Source organism: Falco punctatus, assembly GCF_963210335.1.
Source record: "Falco punctatus genome assembly, chromosome: 6".
NCBI classification, from domain to species: Eukaryota; Metazoa; Chordata; class Aves; order Falconiformes; family Falconidae; genus Falco; species Falco punctatus.
In genome coordinates this window covers 5,303,605-5,313,061 of record NC_137585.1, presented here as the reverse complement: position 1 = coordinate 5,313,061, position 9,457 = coordinate 5,303,605, and the positions used below count along the sequence as shown (strand labels likewise).

Genomic DNA, 9,457 nt, shown 5'->3' with positions numbered 1-9,457 from the left:
GAGAAAATCTATTTCATTAGAGACCTGATAAAATGCCTAGAAATGACAACATAAATAAGCATTTAAGTGCTGCTCCCTCTTTTACTCTGATGTCTTTTCCAGCTGAGAGAAGTGAGAAAGAAGCTGTAGTGGGATGGTGGGAGAGAGAGTTGATTAAAATTTGATCACAATTGTCTTAAATAAATGCTTCTCCCAGACATACCCTCCTGGCCTCCCGACAGCGCTGTTAGCCTTGCCTCTCACACCGTCTTAAAGGCAAGTCTATGGACAAGGTATTTTGAGTTGACAACAACAAATCAAACTGAATGTTTCCTTTCCTTTTGCTTCTCCCTTCTGCAGTCTGTGCACTGTCATTTCTTCTCCCTCCTTTCACCACTCCCTCCCCAAAATACTTGGATATGTAAACGAGAGTCACTTCTCCAGTGCTGGCTGCTATGAAACTGGTTGGAAATGCAGGTCATGGTAGTGGTCAGAGTGCTTCATTGGGCATGGCCATGCTGTGCTTCTCTACAGGAGTCTCTCAGGAGGAGATGCCAAGGTTGGAGATGAAGGAAGGAGGCAGCAAACCAACAGATTGAAGCCCTTACCTCAGACCTCCGTAGGCCCTCTATGAGTCAGCTCTGCCCAGTGATGGCTCAGAGAGTACATTTAAGTGTTAAACAAAAGAGGCTACGAACACAAACTGCATTTATTCCTGCTGTTTGTTCACAGAGCTCTTCCTTCATGATCTGCAGAACCAATCAAGAAAAGAAAGTGACTTTGCCCTGGGCTAAGACTCCTTCCATCTGCTGAAGCGCCTATCAGTATGAAACAAGTACTCAAATGAAAACAAAACCAAGACCACCCTCCTCGCAACAACAACCCAAGCCAGTCCTTACACCGGCCCGTGCAGGGATAGGGACTCCATGGAACACTCACCTGTGGAGTGCCTCTCTGTCCCCTCCCAGGCACCACGCTAGCCAAACACACATGCCTTTGGTTTTACCCTTGTTGTGTCCCAGTGAAGCAGGGCACCGCTGTCAGCTGCGACGTACAAGCCAGGCAAAAGAAGGTAATCATGAAGCCCAAAAGTAAAAATCACCAAGGGACTAGCAACTAAGTGGCAATAAAAGACTCACAAAAAGTACAACTAGCTCCTTTGGGATTTCAAGTGTTCTTGAGAAGCCCCCTCCCCCCTCTCCCTTTTTTAAAAAAAAAAAAAAAACCAACAAAAAAACCACCCCCCCCCCCCAAATAATATATTAGGTTTTCAACTGCATTCTCTACATATGCAAAAATTGGTGGTCCAGATCCCTATGGATTTGTTTCATTGAGCAACCACCAAATTCCTTGCTACACCTCCCACTCTACTGAAGTCACACAGGAAATCTATCTAACGCAAAGAACTTAACGCGGATATTTAAATCCTAAACAGAACACCACATAGTTTAGGATACTCTTCCTTTATCACAGCTGACACACACTGTGGCCACACAGACACAATACCAATGTTCTAAGTTGAAGAATTCAAGCAAAGGAAGAGCACCATCTAAAAAGAGCTGAGGCGAAGAAATAAAGGTTTTGTGCAAGTGGTATCTTTGGAGAAGGGAGTACGTCAGGGCCATGCCACTCCATAAATCCGTTTGGAGGTGGTAGGTTTGGCTGGATTATTCAGCTCTCAATAGTGGGAACCCTGTGAGGAACAGCAGGTTAGGGAGGTCAGCTAGAAGGTTACTGAGGTCTACCTGGCTAAGCTGCATTGTGGAAATTAATCAGGGAGGTCATGACGGTATTACAGAGGATATTCAGAGGCAGTAGCAAAATTTATAGGTTTTTCGTGTCAGCAAGACAGATAAGTCTCCTAGTTAACAGCAGGCTATGCAAAGGCCTCAGCTATTATGCAGCACAGAATTACAATCCATAGCAGAAAGCTGTCGGGAGATGCCAAGCAGAAATCCATCCAGAACAAGAACTGGAAGAACAGGTTCAGATGGAGGTATTCCAATCCAAAAAGCATCCATTCAAAATGCTGACGTTAGCCCCTCTCCTCCTGAAGCACAGAAACAAACAAGGAAGCAAGGACTCCATGGTGCTATCAACTAACTCGCCCTCTGAACTCCCAGCTCTCATCTCTACCCCATCCATAAACAGGCTTCTAACAAATTTGGCCCTGACTAGACCCTCTTTGACAGGTATAAAGAAGTTTCAGTTAACGTTAATTTAAACTTTTAAAGGTTGTTAAGACAGTAATGCCTCTGTGCACGGTACCATAAGCTCTTCTTCACCAAGTACCCCCCCATACAAGTAACTGGCACTCATTTATGGGAGGCAAGACCTCTCTTCCTCTTTTGCCGACACACTCAGATGCAGCAGCTTCACACTCTCACCTATTCAATCTAAAGAGAAAGAAGGGAGTGGGAAAAGTCTGGAAGGAATCGCAGGGGTTAGTGGTGGCTACAGCTTCCCAGCCCAGCCTGAGCCAAGGCTGGCAAGACAGAGGCTGCAGCAGAAGCTGGAGGAAGCCACAGTGCTGAGAATGACACACAGAGAGCTGCAGGAGGGAGCAGGCTTCTCCCGAGATGGCCCTAGCACAGGCTGGGGTGAGACGGACAGAAAGAGGTGGTGATGCGATGCCTTCCAGTGACTAGGCAGAGATGCTGCATTTCTAAAAAGGACGCACAATTCACCTTCTCTGGTTTCCTTCTGCAGGCAGGTCTTTGCCTGCGACTCATACCCGTTATCCTAGCAGTTTCCTGGCCTGATCCTACCTCCCTCTGTAGTGCCTTTCCGTTTGTTCGGCACGGCAAGGATTTACTGGTCCTAAAGCACAGGGACAAATCCTGGAAGGAACTGGAAAAAAAGTAATGACTGGTGTAAATCAAATTGGACCACAGATCATATTTGGCCTGCGGTGAGCAAAAGGGAATGAGTTTTTTCTTCCTGTAATGCTGGAAAACGTGTTAGCTATTTCTTTGTAGGACATAAACTAACATGGTTGGGGTTTTTTTCCTTTCTTTCTTTTCTTCCTCAAACATCCCCAGCTGTGCTTGTTTTGGAAGTAGTGCTACTAAACTCCTACACTATTCACTTCCCCATCAAGAAAATCACTTAGAGCCAAAGGTGTCTGTGGTGAAACTCCAGCCATGTCAATGGATGAAAAAGCCCAGCTGAACCTGGGCCATTATGTCTGCTCTAAAAGAGAGAGCAAGAGGAGAAAAGACAAGAAAAAAACCCCAGCGAAACAGAACACTGGCACAAACAGCTTGACCCTAGGAGTCAGAGCTGAACATTAACATTTCCACCTTAATAAAAGCCATAATCAAATCCTCAGTAGTTAACGCCTGGTTTCCACTTGGCACCAAAAGGGAAAAAAAGAAAAAAAAAAAAAGAAAAAGGGGAGGGTAAAAAGGAAAACCAGAAAGAAACAATATTTTCTTTATATATTTGGGAAATCTTTTCTCCAGCAGATTCATGGGTATTTTTTCCTCTCTTCCCTGTAAGAGAGGATTAAGCAGAGCCGCAGCATCTACTGTCGGCTTGAATTCCCTGCCTCCCAGAATGGGTACTCGTAATTAAAAGCTTAGCTCACCTTATCCCTCCAGTTTCCCAGGCGAAAAGTCAAAGCCTGCATTTAATTGCATATATATGTGTGCATGTTTAAAGCCAAAACTCTGGAGAGGAGATTTGGGAGAGGGCAGGGGAATGGGCACAGAGGTATTTGACACAGTCTCAAACAGGGAAAAATGGGAAACTGGAAGAGGAGAGCAGAAAATGAGAGCACGTAATTTCTCTTTCTTTCTCCTTCTTTAGTCCCCCACCCTCTTACCTCCCCCATATTTTTTTTTTTTTCTTGTAGGAGACTAGCTGTTTTACTCCTGACTTACTCCATTACATCTCTCTGGTTCCCCAACAGTAACAAGAGGGACATAGAGAGGTCTGTCCCGTGCTAGCACAGGCTCTGGTTTTTATGACATGGTTTAGTCCATTCATTAGGGCTTGGCTGTGGGAAAGGCTGAATCAACTTTTGTTCAAAGTGTGGAATGCTACTACCAACATACACCAAGTTTATCCCTAGCTGTTCTGCTTGCATAGTGTTGTCAATCCCAGGCCCTCTCTGCTTTGGCTATAAGGTGAAGGAAATTAGTAATCAGTGCTAGAGGGGACCCTCAGGCACCTCCAGGTGCCACACCAGTAGCAAGTGCTGAACAATGCTTTAAGACAAGGTGCGATGGAATTGCAAACTGCAGAAAATAAAGGCATCTTCTCCAAAGTGGACATGCGTTCCGAACATTTCAGCCCAGAACCCAACTGGGAAGTAACACATTTCAGCTCCTAAGCAAACAGATTTGAATCAGAAGTTACCACCGCACATCATATTTCCAGCACTTTGGACCCTCTGTGCCCAATGCTGATCTTCAAAGAATAAAGACAGCTGTTGAGGATAGTTTGGCATTGCTCCAAAGCCATCTGCCTTCCATCAGACCATGAGACCACTTCTGCCCTCAGAAAGGACTCAAGCATTCCTAAAGATTTTGCCAAGCAAGCCGTATGCAGAATTTTACAGAATCATAATAATACTGTGACTGCAAGAGGTAATTGAACTTCGAAAATAATTTGCACAAAGGAATTTCGTAAGTGGATCTGGCTATGTTTTTTCAGCACAGGGTTTACATATGCAATCCAAGCTCCCAAGCCCCAAAGGGGGAAGATATCTTTCGCAAAAGAAATACTTCCTCCAACCTTTCCAGCCAGCATAGGGAAAAAAAAAAAATCTTTATTTCTGTAATGCTACCAATCCAGTGTGCCACTGGGAAGTCTACTCTGATCTACCACTATTACAGCCTTCCAAGTTATTAAACCACAACAGCAGAACGTACTCTTAAAAAACACCCACAGAAGCATCAGCATAAGAGACAATACACCTCATTCTCTTGAGACACCTCAGTATGGCCGTGTTCACCATTTAATAACAAAGGACACCGAGTCGGTACAGATCCGTGCTGTCAGGATGCTCCCCGGATCTCTGACAAGCACTGTGGCCATGCCTCACACCATGGCTTTAATAAACCTGGAGCAGTCTCAGGTCCGCAGTCAGTGCCTGCAGTTGCTGCTCCCCCACAGGTAAGACTTGTTATGCCAAGAACAAACACCAGGTTCCTCGGCAGAGCTACCTGCCTTAGAGCACCCTCCAGCATGGTCCAGGCTGTGCCTGTGGTTACACTCAGAAAGTTTCTTCCTCTCCCTGAGGGACCCTTGCCCGCTTTTATCATCCCAGTACACCCAGCCCGTTGGTCAGCTTACCCCACGCTGTGTCCTCTTCTGCAGAGCACAACCACCCAGGCCCGAGAAAACCTTAACGTCCTCTATCCATTGCAATCCATGGGTAACAAGCTGCTCCCCAGTCTGCACAGATCCCTCCTCACAGGATTTCTGAATCTAATTCTCTCCTTCTTACGTTTCTGCTGTGGAGGAGAGTCTTGAAATAGTAACTAGCCTCCCCAACAACTGCGATACTCTCACTGGTGGCAGCCCTTCATCCCAGCTATAACTGGTTACCTGCTTAGCGCAGCTACAGAAGATCTTCCTTCCATTAACCCCTACTTCCCTCCACCTTTTTTTTTTTTTTTTTTTTTTTTGTTAGAGCTTATGATATCACTAACCTCCGTTTCCTTTTTAATCTTCCATTGCCAACACTCTCAGAACGCATCAGTAGCTGGGGACGAAGCCCCGCCAAAATCCAGAGCAGCATTAAGTTCCTGAAGCCACTGCCAAGACACCTGATGTGCAGCACACACCAGGGTTTGCTGCTGTATCTCTGTGCTCACTTCAGTTGCTCAGAGGAGGCTGGGTTTGCTTGCACAGCTGTTGTGAATCCATAAGTGTGCACGCATTGAGTAACAAGGCACCTTGAAGAAATGGACACCATAAACTAACTTAGCCAGCTTAAAAGGTTTCATCCCTTTCATCATCCATCTTCCTTACTATTTCCATATAACATAGTGCAAGGAAAGAGAATACCAATGAAAATGGGGATCCAGGCAAAGCCTTCCAGGCCCTGAGTTTGTAGCTGTCCTGAGCACCTAAGTCTCTGCTGTAAGGCTTCGTATGCATGTTAATGGCCATCTACTCAGCACAGTTTGTTTCTTGCTTGAATGGGAAACAATGAATCTTGAAGCATCTCTATGCAGCTGGGGGCAGAGGGGGAAACAGAAGAACAGGACTGAAATGTTGAAAATTAATTGCAGGGAAACTGCAAAGACTGACTGTAGTAGGTAAGGCAATATACTGGTTAATATAAACAATACCAGCATATTTACTATATGTGATGCTCTTGTCACCTGAGACTGCTCACCACATAATTGCTATTATATCTATAGTATTGGTTCATCTTCCTTCGCATACAGGCTGATAAAACAATTAGCATAACCGTTGTATTATCGCTGTGTAATCACTATTAATTATTACTGCAGAACATCCGATGGGAGAACAGACATGCTATTTAATAGTTACGTAACCAGGTAGACAGCCACTGCTGCCAGTAACTTACCAAGTGTGATGGCTTCATGGATTACCCCTCCTGACCACTTGTTGGAAGTCTGTCACCACTCTCATTCCTCACACAGCAACAGCAATTCAGAGGAAGGCCTGGAGTCTGTGCTACCAATATATGCACAGCACAGGCAGCCACAACCCCCTGACTACTCAGGAGCGCTCCAGCCTCTTGCATCTCTGATAGCCCACGCAACATGCAGAGACAGACAAACTAAAATGTAAATTGCACTCTGTCCAGGCCGAGAAGCCCCAGCTAGAAGTGGACCCCCACCCATCTCATTAGGGTGGGAGCAGGTGCTACATTGGCTAATGGGATTCAGCTGAAAGTTGGTCACTGCTGCAGCTGCAGCAATCGGCCCTTCCTTGCTGCCCCCAGCCCCAGCACAAACCCTACTGCATGGGTGCTGCCCGGCAGAGAGCACTGGCTGAAGAAGCAGTTGGAAAATGGGATACCCTTTGGTATTTAAAGTCCGGCAGGCATCTAAAGAAGTATAGGGAAAGCAATGCTAATTGCCTTGCCATTGCTCTAAAAGCCACTGCTTCCTCTGCTGCTTTGCTACACTCAGCTGCACCTCCTGTACCACCAAAAAGCCAGCTTCTTCTCACATCAGTCCTTACTTTTCTGTGTTGTAAACAGGGTGATTGATTTAATTTACAAATGGGTTTTCCTCTGTTGCAATTAAACATCTTCATTGGAATAGTTTTTACAATGACTATGCCCTTTCTCTTCAGCAAACTAATTTCCTCACAGAGCACAGGAAAGCAGAAGCCTTCAGGGATTGGTAGGTCTGAAAGGCAGAACCGGGCCACGAGGATGCAGCCTGGTCTCCTGAGTTTAAGGGCCGTTTTTGCCTATGCAGAGAACGAGAGACTGCAGGGAAGGCAGGGGAGATAATGAATCTCCCAAGGAGAGGCTTTCAGATTGAAGTCTCTTGGGATAAAGACAGCTCTGCAACAGAGCCAGCACCCAAACCCTTCTTTTTTTCGCCCTGACAGCTACAAGACACGCCTGGCCGCTCATTACTGCTCACTTCTGTGCAGTGCACCTTCTCCCCAGCTTCTCCGACATGCAAAGCATACACAATATAACCATTAGCATTCCCTTTCCTCACCCTGAAATCCCATTGTAGCACATCTATCCCGCTTTATCCCTACTTTGGTTCTGAAGTGTTGACTAGATTGAGTTTCAATTTCTTCTCACTTTCAAAAACCGATAGCAATTTCAGCCTACCCGTCCTTTTGACTTGCCTGACTTCACCTCCTAGGAGCTCGGTCTCCTCCTTTCCTCCCAACCACACCGGAGCTTTCCCTGCTCTTCCCACTCAGTCATGTCCCACTGCCTCCTCTGGTGTGTGGGCTCATCTCCTAAGGCTGCGCTGCCAGAGCCGCTCCCTTCTTCCTATACAGCTTAAATACACTGAAAGACCAACATGGCAAAAAAACCCACCTGCAACACTGTGATACTTGAACACCAAACTCCCAGTGACATGCTGTAATCCTTTAAAAATCTCCCCTCTGCACTACGACAATTGAGTTACCAACACTGCCACCCTCCTGGTCCTCCCGCAGCGCTCTGCAAGCCCAAAGCCTTCAGGTGCGTGATGGTACCTTCTGCGCTTACGTATAACCAAGCGCATTACCTGTACATATAAAGGAATAGCAAACGATGCGCTGCTGTTTTAACTGAAGGAAGCCACAGCAGGTAAATGGACAGCAAGACTTTCTAAGCCAAGGGTGTGAATCATCACAATCACCAGAAGCCTAACAGCTGAGCTCCCTAACTCATCGCTCAAGATGGCTTTTGTAATGTCTTCCCACAGGAAAGGGCTCATCGCAATCCTTCAAGAGATCTAAAGAAGCCTTTACCCAATCACTCATCCCTTCTGACAACCAAAAGTGCTCCCCGTCACTCCACTCCAGCTGGTGGTGGCACTGCAGATCTGCTCCCCTTGCCAAGCCTCAGGCTCCCTGCCCCACCGCGCCTGAGGATGCAGCGCAAGGTGGTGCTGGGAATCCAGGGCTACCTGCCCCTTGAAACGCTCCCACATCAAACAGCCATGAACACAGAGAACATCAAGACGTCTCTGTTTTTAAAGGAATTTAGATGTTCAATATAAATTATCTTTGATGAAAGAATAAAGTGCTTCGGGCCCAGTGGCACGTAGCAGAGGGACCCCCAAGGCCTCCCCAGCAGGTGACACTCTGCACCTCTCCTCCCACTGCCAGCCCCAGCACAGTGCCATCCTTTGCCAAGCAGCCAGGCTCCAACAGTGGAAAAATGGATTGCTTTTCTCTCTTTGCCTTCTCCAGGTGAGATCAGGTCCCCTGAGGTAGGTTGCCCCTACTCCTGTTCATAAGGGGAGGGTGGCGGTGGGGATGGTCGCTCCCAGGATGGTCCCTCTGCTGCCATGGTGACAGGCAGTGAAATGAAAGGGCTGTACATCCCTCTGAAGTGACAGTCCTGCGTTTGTAGCAAGGGCAAAGCGGCTGCTCTGCCATATGCCATGGGGAACTGGCATCGTCACCTTCAGTTTTTGTGACCCTTTCAGGTTTTTTCATGTTAGTTTAAACATTTTTTCATGTTTAATTGATCACATTGCAGGTCTGAAGAAGCTTGGAAACCTCCCTTGCTTGTAGCACTGTGATCTGAATTTCTCCTCAGCAAACTCCCAGACTCCATGCCTGGCTGTTTTTAGGCTCACAAGCCCCAGTAGTGGTGAGGCTCCAGGGTGCTGGGTCCTGTGCCAGAACTGGGGGCAAAGAGAGTCTCATAGTTACTCAGAGACCCCCACGTGAATGTGCAAGACAGTAAAGGGGTATGAAGAGAGACAACTCACCAAAAAGCCAGACAGCAGAGTCAGGAGCAGGAACAGCCTGCAGCCACCTAGGAAGATAGGTTGCTCCTTAAAAAACATCTTTTTTTTTT

At 46.7% G+C, this 9,457-nt stretch overlaps 1 protein-coding gene across 1 annotated transcript in view; it reads right to left on the bottom strand.

Annotated features, from left to right (window-relative positions):
• The window catches only part of LSAMP (limbic system associated membrane protein), a 1,038,741-nt gene that overhangs the window by 378,914 nt on the left and 650,370 nt on the right, over nt 1-9,457 (bottom strand). The gene's annotated exons all lie outside the window — the stretch shown is intronic.